Raw genomic sequence first — 10,905 nt, 5'->3', positions numbered from 1 at the left:
CAGGGGACACTCAGCAGCTGTTTACACATCTGGACACAGGAGCACTAGTGTGGGACACCAGAACAAACTTTTTAGGGTGTCTCATACGGGCTCCAGTGGATACTAGGGGTATCTCTATGTGTGAAAATTGTACAAAAAAGGTAAGTATTCCAGCTTCATAAAGGTAAAAAAATAATGTCTTCAGCTTGTAACGCTGCCAAAAAAGACAATTGTACGACACTTCCAAGCAATATTTCATATTACTATTTCTCGCCTCAAATATCTGCGTGCTAAGTATACCTTTTTTTATTCACATAGGGGAGAAAAGACTCGGGACACCTGAAAATTGTACAAAAAAAGTAAGTACAAGATTGTACAAAAAAAGGTAAGTATTCCAGCTTCATAAAGGTAAAAAAATAATGTCTTCAGCTTGTAACGCTGCCAAAAAAGACAATTGTACGACACTTCCAAGCAATGTTTTATATTACTATTTCTCGCCTCAAATATCTGTGTGCGAAGTATACCTTTTTTTATTCACATAGGGGAGAAAAGACTCAGAACATCTGAGGAAACCAGGGACCCCCCACCTCCTAAAGAAAATAAAATCCCCACACCACAACCAGAAGATGTGGCGGAATGAGATGTTTATGCAGTAGGCGAAATAGTGACCACAACAGGTGAGTGTCTACGACCACAGCTTCAGGTAATATATGGATGCCTGCATATTTATAATACATGGTGTTTTTTTTTATTTTTTAGATTATGTGGATGTTTTGGAAGAAGAATCTCATTTCACAAGTGCAAGTGCACACGTCCTCATCGGGGAGATCATGGTGTGCAATCATGATTCACAGAAGATCAAGGAAGACATCAATGATGTGGAAAAAAGATTTAAAAACATCATTGTTGTTTTAGGCAGAATCTAAAACACCCCAAAATTCTTCTAGTTTGTTTGGATTTTTATTATTTTCACACATTTTAAATATTTTTTAGAAAGCCAAATTTTGAAGATGCACACAGTGTGTCAACGTGTGCTATCTGTCATCACGGGATATCAAGGTACGCGTTTTGGGGGTGCAACCCCTTCCTCGCAAAGTATATGAGAGGAAGGGGTTGCACCCCCGAAACACATCCATTGATCCCCCATGATGGGAGCTAGCACATGTTGACATTGGCATGGGATCAGGAGGGAAATCCCCATTTTGACTCTCAATTTGTGTGCATCTTCAAAATTTGGCTTTCACAGGGGTGACATCACCCCATCCGATGAAAGAACAAAATGAAGCTGCGCTAAGAATACAAAATAAACCCCAAACCAGTGAAATTGGGCCAATGTGTTTACCAATAGTAAACGGTAAAGGCAACTCTAAATTAAGAAGGCAAAAATACCCCAATACTATTAACATGTGAATCCAAACACAAATAACTTATTCACACAAGTGAAATGACCAAGATATTAATTAACATACGTGAGAAAATAGAAAATATTGAATCCTAGTGAAAAAACAAAACACAAGATTGAGTCCATATAATATATGTATCCAATAGAAAACTACAAGGTAGTCCATGCACAATATGTATACTTGATCACGGTGAGAAAATTCAATCAAACCACCACAGAAGCATGCAGTGAATAGAACAGATGCCTCCACCTACAAAACACACTGCCGCTTACCGGAACTGTTTGGTCCCTAGTAACAGAGGACCCAGAAGCGCAGATGGCTATAAACCCAGCCTTGGGGTCTCGATGGCAAGCAGACAGCTCCTCACTTCCAGCAGCGGTGTTGGGTATGATCAAATGGCAATAACCCCATAAAAACAAAAGAAAGCTCGCATAACATAAAACCTTAAAATTTTTATTATTAACCACTACAATACAGGGCACTTTCACCCCCTTCCTTCTCAGCCCAATTTTCAGCTTTCATCGCTCTCGCAATTTCAATGACAATTGCGCGGTCAGGCTACGCTGTACCCAAATTAAATTTTTATCATTTTGTTCGCACAAATAGAGCTTTATTTTGGTGGTATTTATTCACGACTCCGTTTTTTATTTTTTGCGATATAAGAGCAAAAAAGGCAGAAATTTGGAAAAAACTATATTTTCTTTTTTCTATTTTAAAAGAAATCCAATAAAATCTAATTTTGTCATAAATTTAAGCCAAAGTGTAATCTGCTACATGTTTTTGGTAAAAAAAAATTCTGTTAAGTGTATAATAATTGGTTTGTGTGATCACGGACATATGTACGCAAATGATCATGTACAGATGTGTGCAGGTGATCACGTACATATGTGTGCAGATAATCATTGGTACATGTGATTTTAGTGGGACATATGTTTTTTTATTTGGGGATATGTCTTTTTATTATTTGGGGACATGTGTGGGGACATGTGTGTTTACACTGAGTGGTGACACTAGACTAGTGATCAGTGAGTAAAAAGCTGTAAAAACAGCTCATACTCACTGATCACCAGCCGGCTGCAGCGATCTGCTCTCCTCTCCTCAGCGACGACTTCCGTGTGAGGAGAGGAGAGCCGATTGCCTAGCAACCGGCTGTTTGTTTTGATCACATGATGGCTGTGATTGGACACGGCTGTCATGTGATCAGGCTCTCAACAACCACCTGTTGCTTCCGGGACTGGCACAGAACACGGTGACTTCAGCACGGTGCTCCTCCCTACGTGTTTCGTCACTCAAAGGACATTGTCACGGGGTACGGGTGGCGTTCTAACGCACCGCTTATATACCAAAACAAACATATCCAAAGGTTAAATATGCATATATAAATGTCAATATAGTAAGGGAAAAAGGAAAACTGGGCATCCGCTTAATGGAAAACCTCAATTAGGACAGATACAATCATGTTTCCAAAGAACAACAATAAAATTGAAATTGGTAAAAAAAAAAAATATATAAAATGTTCTAGGTCAATAATCTAAAGCAAAGAACATGCAAACAGAAACAATAATGCACATCTCCAGGCCAAAGTATTGCAGCCCTATATACAGAAATAATTATTAATACTTGAGTTGCAGGACAGATTGCAATATGCTAAAAAAACAATTGTCATAAAGCGTTACCTGGGTGTGCATAATAGATGTCAAACATAAATAGATACCCAACACTTCCCAGGTATAATTGGAGAATGAGACAAAAAGTGAACATTTAAAAAATACTTCAATCTCGGAGGTGACACTCGGCTATCCGGGACTCAGATCGAATTCACATAACAAATTAATATTAATAATCATGGCACAAACAAAAAAAAAAAGAAAAACATATATAGAAATTATAATGAAAATCGAATTATAACTAAACCAAAAACTAAAGTCACTAGGAATTATCAATAAAAGCATTAACATCCACCTTGATGTTTAGACCAAAAGGGGTATAGCATTTTCAGCTTATGCTGAACCTAGAGCTTATGCTATATTGTGCACTTGGAAGTAAAGTTGCTGTAGATCTGAGGGGGACATGCAAGGAAAATAAAAAACAGCATTTTAGCTTGCACATGATTGGACTCATTTCAGATCTACCCCTTAAGCCGCGCACACACGGGCGGACTGTCTGGCCAACTTAGTCCGTCAGACAATCCGACGGACAGTCCGTCATACTTTCGAATGAACGAACTTGACCACACACACCACTTTTTGAGCGGACTAATACGGCGTACTAAGTCCGCCATACTATCCGCCATACTTTTGAAATGAACGGACTCGCCCACACACGCGGAGGAAAGTCCGCTCATTTCGAGCGCGTCTCCAGGTAGGCGGGGCCCGCGAAGGAGACGTCGCTGACCCCTCCGCCTGGTATGGACTTAAAGGGGAACCCCAACGCCGAAAAAAATCGGCGTGGGGGTCCCCCCCAAGTCCACAACAGACCCTTGTCCGAGCACGCTACCCGGCCGGCCAGGAAAGGGGGGCGAGCGAGCGCCCCCCCTCCTGAGCCGTACCAGGCCGCGTGTCCTCAACATGGGGGGTGCCTTGGGGAAGGGGGGCCGCGCGGCCCCCCCACCCCAAAGCACCTTGTCCCCATGTTGATGAGGACAAGGGCCTCTTCCCGACAACCCTGGCCGTTGGTTGTCGGGGTCTGCGGGCGGGGGGCTTATCGGAATCCGGGAGCCCCCTTTAATAAGGGGGCCCCCTGATACCGGCCCCCCACCCTATGTGAATGAGTATGGGGTACAATGTACCCCTACCCATTCACCTGTAAAATAAAAGTACCAAAAAAAACACAACACACGAGATAAAATACTTTATTGCACAGCTCCGGGGGTCTTCCGTCTTCGGGGGTCTTCTCGCTGGACTCCTCCGCTATCTTCTTGTAGCTCTTTTGCTAGCGGAGGAGTCCGGCTTTCTTCCTCGCCGCCGGCCTCTTCTCCCGACTTCGGGGGTCTTGTCCCCCTCTTCGGTTCTTCTGCTGGGCCACCGCGCCTTCTTATAGCTCTTTTACAGGCGGTGGCCCGGTCTTCTGTCGCCGCCGCCGCCGCCTTCCTTTCTTCTTCTTCTTCTTCTTCTTCTTCTCCAGGAGATGTTGCCTCGACGATCTCTCCGGCCGGAATGCCAGGGACGCACTGCGCGGCCACTTATATAGGGACAAGGGGCGGTGTCACATGGTTTTATGTCACATGGGTTGGTGTCACATGGTGACCCCGCCCCCCTTACGATGTCATAGTCCCCATGTGACATCAACCCATGTGACCAACCCATGTGACATAAAGCCATGTGACACCGCCCCTCACGCCATACTCATTCACATAGGGTGGGGGGCCGGTATCCAGGGGCCCCCTTATTAAAGGGGGCTCCCGGATTCCGATAAGCCCCCCGCCCGCAGACCCCGACAACCAACGGCCAGGGTTGTCGGGAAGAGGCCCTTGTCCTCATCAACATGGGGACAAGGTGCTTTGGGGTGGGGGGGCCGCGCGGCCCCCCCTTCCCCAAGGCACCCCCCATGTTGAGGGCACGCGGCCTGGTACGGCTCAGGAGGGGGGGCACTCGCTCGCCCCCCTTTCCTGGCCGGCTGGGTAGTGGGCTCGGACAAGGGTCTGTTGTGGACTTGGGGGGGACCCCCGCGCCGATTTTTTTCGGCGTTGGGGTTCCCCTTTAAGTCCATACCAGGCGGCGGGGCCAGCGACGTCTCCTTCGCGGGCCCCGCCTACCTGGATACCCGCTCGAAATGAGCGGACTTTTCTCCGGGCGGGAAAAGTCCGCTCATTTCAAAAGTACGGCGGACTGGCATACACACGGGCGGATTGTCCGCCGAAATGCGAGTACGACGGACAGTATTTCGAATATTCCAAAATACTTAGTCCGCCGTACTGCACGCTGAAAAAGTCCGCTGAAGCCCACACACGAGCGGACTGTCCGCTGAAATGTGTTTCGGCGGACTAAGTAGGCCATACAGTCCGCCCGTGTGTACGCGGCATTAGATTTAGAGCGACTGCACTTCCAAGTGCACTTTCAGTGCAATTTCAGGTGCACTTGCAGTGCAAAGTGGATTTGCCTTTCGTAAATAACTCCCAAGGTGTGTGTGTAGTGGAACCACAGCATAATAATAGTTTGCTGAGGAAGAGATTGTCACCTCATTTATCAAATAAATTGCACTATTGAAGAAAATGGCCAAAAAAAAAAGCCCATTGGAGAACCTAGGAGACAGCTAAAATAAACATAAGCAGTAAGTCAAAGGAAATAATATTTTAGTTTAACTAAAAAAAAATATTTTTAAAATGTTTATTAAACATTTTCTGGCATATCAATGGCCCCCTTACCCTCAAAGTACTCCATATATTTTATACGGACCATGCGCTTTGGGGGGGGCAAGCACTGAAAACCAGATACGAACCCACAAGCGGTAGAGCAGTAACGATCGGAAAAGCACAAGGCTGAAAAGCGTGAATCGTCTCTCACCAAACTTCTACTAACACAAGATTAGCAGAAGGAGCCCAAAGGGTGGCGCACTGGCTATTGAACTTCCCTTTTTAAGTAACGTCGTACGTGTTGTACGTCACCATGTTTGACGTTTGGAAGTTCCGACAAGATTTGTGGGACCATGTGTATGCAAGACAAGTTTGGACCAACATCCTTCGGAAAAAAAACATGGATTTTGTTGTCAGAATGTGCGATTGTGTGTACGCGGCATTAGTCTTTTGACTAAAATACCATTTTAGTTTTAGTCTCATTTTAGTCATCTGCAATTGTTTTAGTGTTAGTCGTATTTAGTCGACTACATCTGCAGTACATTTTAGTCTACTAAAATGCCCGACATTTTAGTCAGCTAAAATAATTTTAGTCGACTAACATCTTATGGGTTTAGTTAAATTGCAATGAATTATTTAAAGGGGTTGTAAACCCTAGTGTTTTTTTCACCTTAATGCATCCTATCCCCTGTTTTACTCACCTGAGCCCTTCGTTCCCCCAGCAGAGACGCGCCCTTCCCCTCTGCCTGGGATTCTCAGCTCTTGATTGGATAGATTGATAGCAGCACAGCCATTGGCTCCCGCTGCTGTCAATCAAATCCAATTACCGAAGGGTGGGGCAGGAGTTTGCCATTCTGTGTCTATAGACACAAATACTGGACTAGGGAGCGCACCCGCAAGGTAAACCCAAAGAGAGCTCTTCTCCTAGGGGGTTTGCCGATGCGAGGAGGAGCCGTGAGAGCCGCTGGGGGACCCCAGAAAAGTATGATCGGGACCACACTGTGCAAAATTAACTGCACAGTGGAGGTAAGTATGATATGTTTGTTATTTAAAAAAAAAAAATAAGGGTTTACAAACCCTTTAAGCATTTCTCAAGAATTTCCAAATTTATTATATACTCCAGGAGTAAAAAATTCTAATATGTTATTATTTATGGTATTAAGGTTGGAACAAACTCAGACCCTCCATTCACCTCTATGGACGGACTTGTGTCCATTTGCACCCACCTACCTCCAATCCAATCCACGAAAACAGAAGGGGATCTGTCCCCTTCCATCTGATTGGATCGGATAGGGGGCCAACATAGTAGAGTGCAGAGCGGACATGGATCTGTCTTGCGTCCGCTCCACTTATTGTGGCCCGTGACCAGTTACCAAGTCATTATGTGGCCCTCGCTCTTCAAAAGGTTGGGCACTAGGGATGAGCTGAACACCCCCCGGTTCGGTTCGCAACAGAACTTTCGACCGGACCAAAAATTCGTACAAACTTTAGAACCCCATTAAAGTCTATGGGACGCGAACATTCAAAATCAAAAGTACTAATTTTAAAGGATAATATGCAAGATATTGTCTGAAAAACGGTTTGGGGACCCGGCTCCTGCCCCAGGGGACATGGATCAATGGCAACATTTTTTTTTTAAACGGCCGTTTCTTCAGGAGCACTGATTTTAATGACGAAAAAAGTGAAATATTCCTTTTAAATATCATGTCTGGGGGTGTCTATAGTATGTCTGTGAAGTGGCACGTGTTTCCCGTGTTTAGAACAGTCCCTGCACAAAATGACATTTAACGGAAAAAAAGTAATTTAAAACTGCTTGCGGTTTTTTATGTAATGTCTGGTTCCAGCAATACGGATGAAAATCATTGAGAAAAATGGCATGGATAGCCCCCCCCCCCCCCCCCCGACCAATACCAGCCCCTTCGGTCTTGTACGGATATTAAGGGGAACCCCATACCCAAATTAAAAAAGTAAAGGCGTGGGGCCCCCAGGCCCTATATACTCAGAACAGCAGTATACAGGCGGTGCAAACAAGACAGGGACTGTGTAGGTTTGTTGTGTTAAGTAGAATCTGTTTGTAATTTTGAACTGGTACATTTTTAATGTGGAGCTCCAGTCAAAAAATCTATTTTTAAGCTTTTTGGAAAACATAGGGAAGGGGTATCACCCCTAAGGCCCCGAAAAATTGGGCCTCAGACACTGGTCCTGGTGCCACGACACTTCAACCTCTCCCAGATACTCTAGTTGGAGTGCAGGAATGAGCCCTGCTGCAAAGCATTGCATCAAAATTTTTAATTACATGCCCCTGTTAAACAGGGGCTGAAAAATTGGGCCTTAGGCACTGCTGCTGGTGCCACGACACTGCAACCTCTCCCATATATTCTATTTGGAGTGCAGGAATGAGCCCATGCTGCAAAGCATTGCATCAAAAATTGTAATTACAAGCCCCTATTAAAGAGGAAGTAAACCCTGATGGGTTTACTTCTTCTTTGATTCTCTGCAAAGGTAAAGCATAATGGACTACTATGCATCACATAGTAGTCCATTATGTGTCACTTACCTGACACAGGAGCCAGCGAAGTCACCGCTGTCCCCTTGTGTACAGAGCCTCCATCTTCTCGGTGGGTCTCGCTGCTCTGGCGCTGTCATTCGCCGAAGCCGCGATGATGTCACTCCCGCGCATGCGCACGGGAGCCACCACTCGCGGCATATCGCCGTTGACAGTGGCGCGCTCAGTGCGTCTGCATGCCGCTGTCTATGGCGCATGTGCCATAGACAGCGGTGCCTGTGTTTTGCCAAATATCTCCTAAACCGTGTAGGTTTAGGAGATATTTCTTGGACCTACAGGTAAGCCTTAATCTAGGCTTACCTGTAGGTCAAAGTGGTTTGTAAGGGTTTACAACCACTTTAAACAGGTGCTGAAAAATTGGGCCTTAGCCACTGGTGGCGTCACCCAGAACCAAAAATGTTCTTCCAAGCTATCAGCAGGATCACTGAAGAGGAAGAGGATAGTCAGTCAACATAACAGTTCAGTTACTCAGCATCAGCATAGGCAATCTTGAAGGGATATGACATTTCAAAAAAAATTATTCGGTTACATCAGCTTCAGGTGCTTGGTAGCTGGTGGTGATCCAAGACTGATTCATCTTTATGAAGGTCAGTCGATCAACCGAGTTGGTGGAAAGGCGCACCCTGTGATCGCTTGCAAAGCCTCCAGCAGCACTGAAGGTGCGTTCCGAAAGAATGCTGGATGCAGGACAGGCCAGTAGCTCAATTGCATACTGTGCAAGCTCTGGCCAGTGATCCATCCTTAGGATCCAGTAAGCCAGAGGATTTTTGGTGGGAAATATGTCCAAGTCTGACCTTGCCCCTAGGTATTCCTGCACCATGTAAATCAGACGCTGGCGATGGTTGCTGGAAGCGATCATACCTTGAGGCTGCGGACTAAAAAACTGTCTGAACGCATCGGTTAGACGGCCACCTTCTCCACTGCTCCTTCTCTGACTGACCGAAGCCTCAGCAACACATTGTCCAGGACCAGGAGTTTGTAACCTCCCATTCTCTGGGAACGCGTTGCACAGACCTTTCTGCAAGACCTCCCGGAGATGTCTCATCCTCTGCTCCCTCTGCAACGGCAAGATAAGGTCCGCAACCTTACCCTTGTACCGTGGATCAAGGAGAGTGGCCAGCCAGTAATGGTCCCTCTCCTTGATCTGAAGAATACGAGGATCCTTCCACAGGCTTTACAGGATCAGGGAGGCCATGCAGAGTAGGTTTCGCTATGGCATTCGGTCCGGAGTCCTCTGGGTCACTAAGGACAACATGATCCGCAGCCACCTCCTCCCAGCCACGTACAAGTCCACGGGTTTCTTGGGACTGTAAATCATCCCTAAAAGACTGCTGATGCTGCTGCTGATGCTGAGTGCCAGCCTCCACCTCCATGCTGACACAATCCTCCTCCTCCTTCTCCTTGTCTTCTTCCTGTGTGATGGGTGGGACAGCAGGAACACTGTCTGGATAAAGGGGGCCTTGAGAGGCAAGGAAGTCCTCCTCTTCACGCCTCTGTTCTGCCTCAAGTGCCCTGTCCATTATTCCACGCAGCGTATGCTCCAACGAGTGGACAAGAGGTACAGTGTCACTGATGCATGCACTGTCACTGCTCACCATCCTCGTGGCCTCCTCAAATGGTGACAGGACAGTGCATGCATCCCTGATCATGCCCCACTGGCGTGGTGACCCTGAGGAAGAGGAGGGGGTGGAGGAGAGAGGTGTGTCACAACCAGTAGTAGCATTTTGGAGGCGTGGTGGCAGAACAACCTCCAACACTACTGCGCCTTGTCCTGCATCCTTTCCAGCTGTCAGAAAAGTGACCCAATGGGCCGTGAAAGATAGGTAACATCCCTGTCCATGCCTGCTGGACCATGAGTCAGCGGTAATATGCACCTTACCGCTGACCATCCTGTCCAGCAAGGCATGGAGATTGCCTTCCACATGCCGGTAGAGAGCCGGAATCGCCTTCCGTGAGAAAAAGTGGCGTTTGGGGACCTGCCACTGAGGAACCGCACATTGCACGAACTCACGGAAGGGGGCCGAGTCTACCAACTGAAAAGGCAGCAGCTGAAGTGCTAGCAATTTAGCCAAGCTAGCATTCAACCGCTGGGCATGTGGATGGTTGGGAGTGAACTTCTTTCGACGTTCCAGCAGCTGGCGCAGGGAAATTTGCCTGGTACAATCGGACGTCGGTGTACTGCTAGCAGAGTGCCCGCAAGTACTTGGCTGTGACACACCTAATTCTACACCTTCATTCCTCTCAGTGCAGGTTTCAGAGAGGACTGAAGGTCTAGTGGGGTTGGAGATCCCAGCTGATGAGGAGCAAGGAGAGGTCTGCTTTGTTCTTTGGTGTGGGTCTTTAGGTGCGCTTGCCAAACGAGGTGCATGGCAGGTCAACATATGTATGGTCAAGCATGTGGTGCCCAAGTGGCTGATGTTTTGGCCACGCGAGATACGCTTGAGACATATGTTGCTGATAGCAGCGGTGCGATCTGATGCACTCGTCTCAAAAAAGGCCCACACCAAAGAACTTTTGGAATAATATGCAGAGGCAGCGCTCCCTGCACAGGTGGAGCTCTGCGGTGTGATTCAGTCGGGGTGCTGCCCCTAAGCTGGCCCCTGGAAAGGGGATCCTGTCTCGTTGGAGATGTGCCCCCTCCTCCTCCTCTCTCCTATCAGGCACCA

This window comes from Lithobates pipiens, unplaced genomic scaffold (assembly GCF_037356315.1).
Source record: "Lithobates pipiens isolate NorthernLeopardFrog02 unplaced genomic scaffold, aLitPip1_a1.2 Scaffold_16, whole genome shotgun sequence".
NCBI lineage: Eukaryota > Metazoa > Chordata > Amphibia > Anura > Ranidae > Lithobates > Lithobates pipiens.
This window is presented reverse-complemented; position numbering follows the sequence as displayed.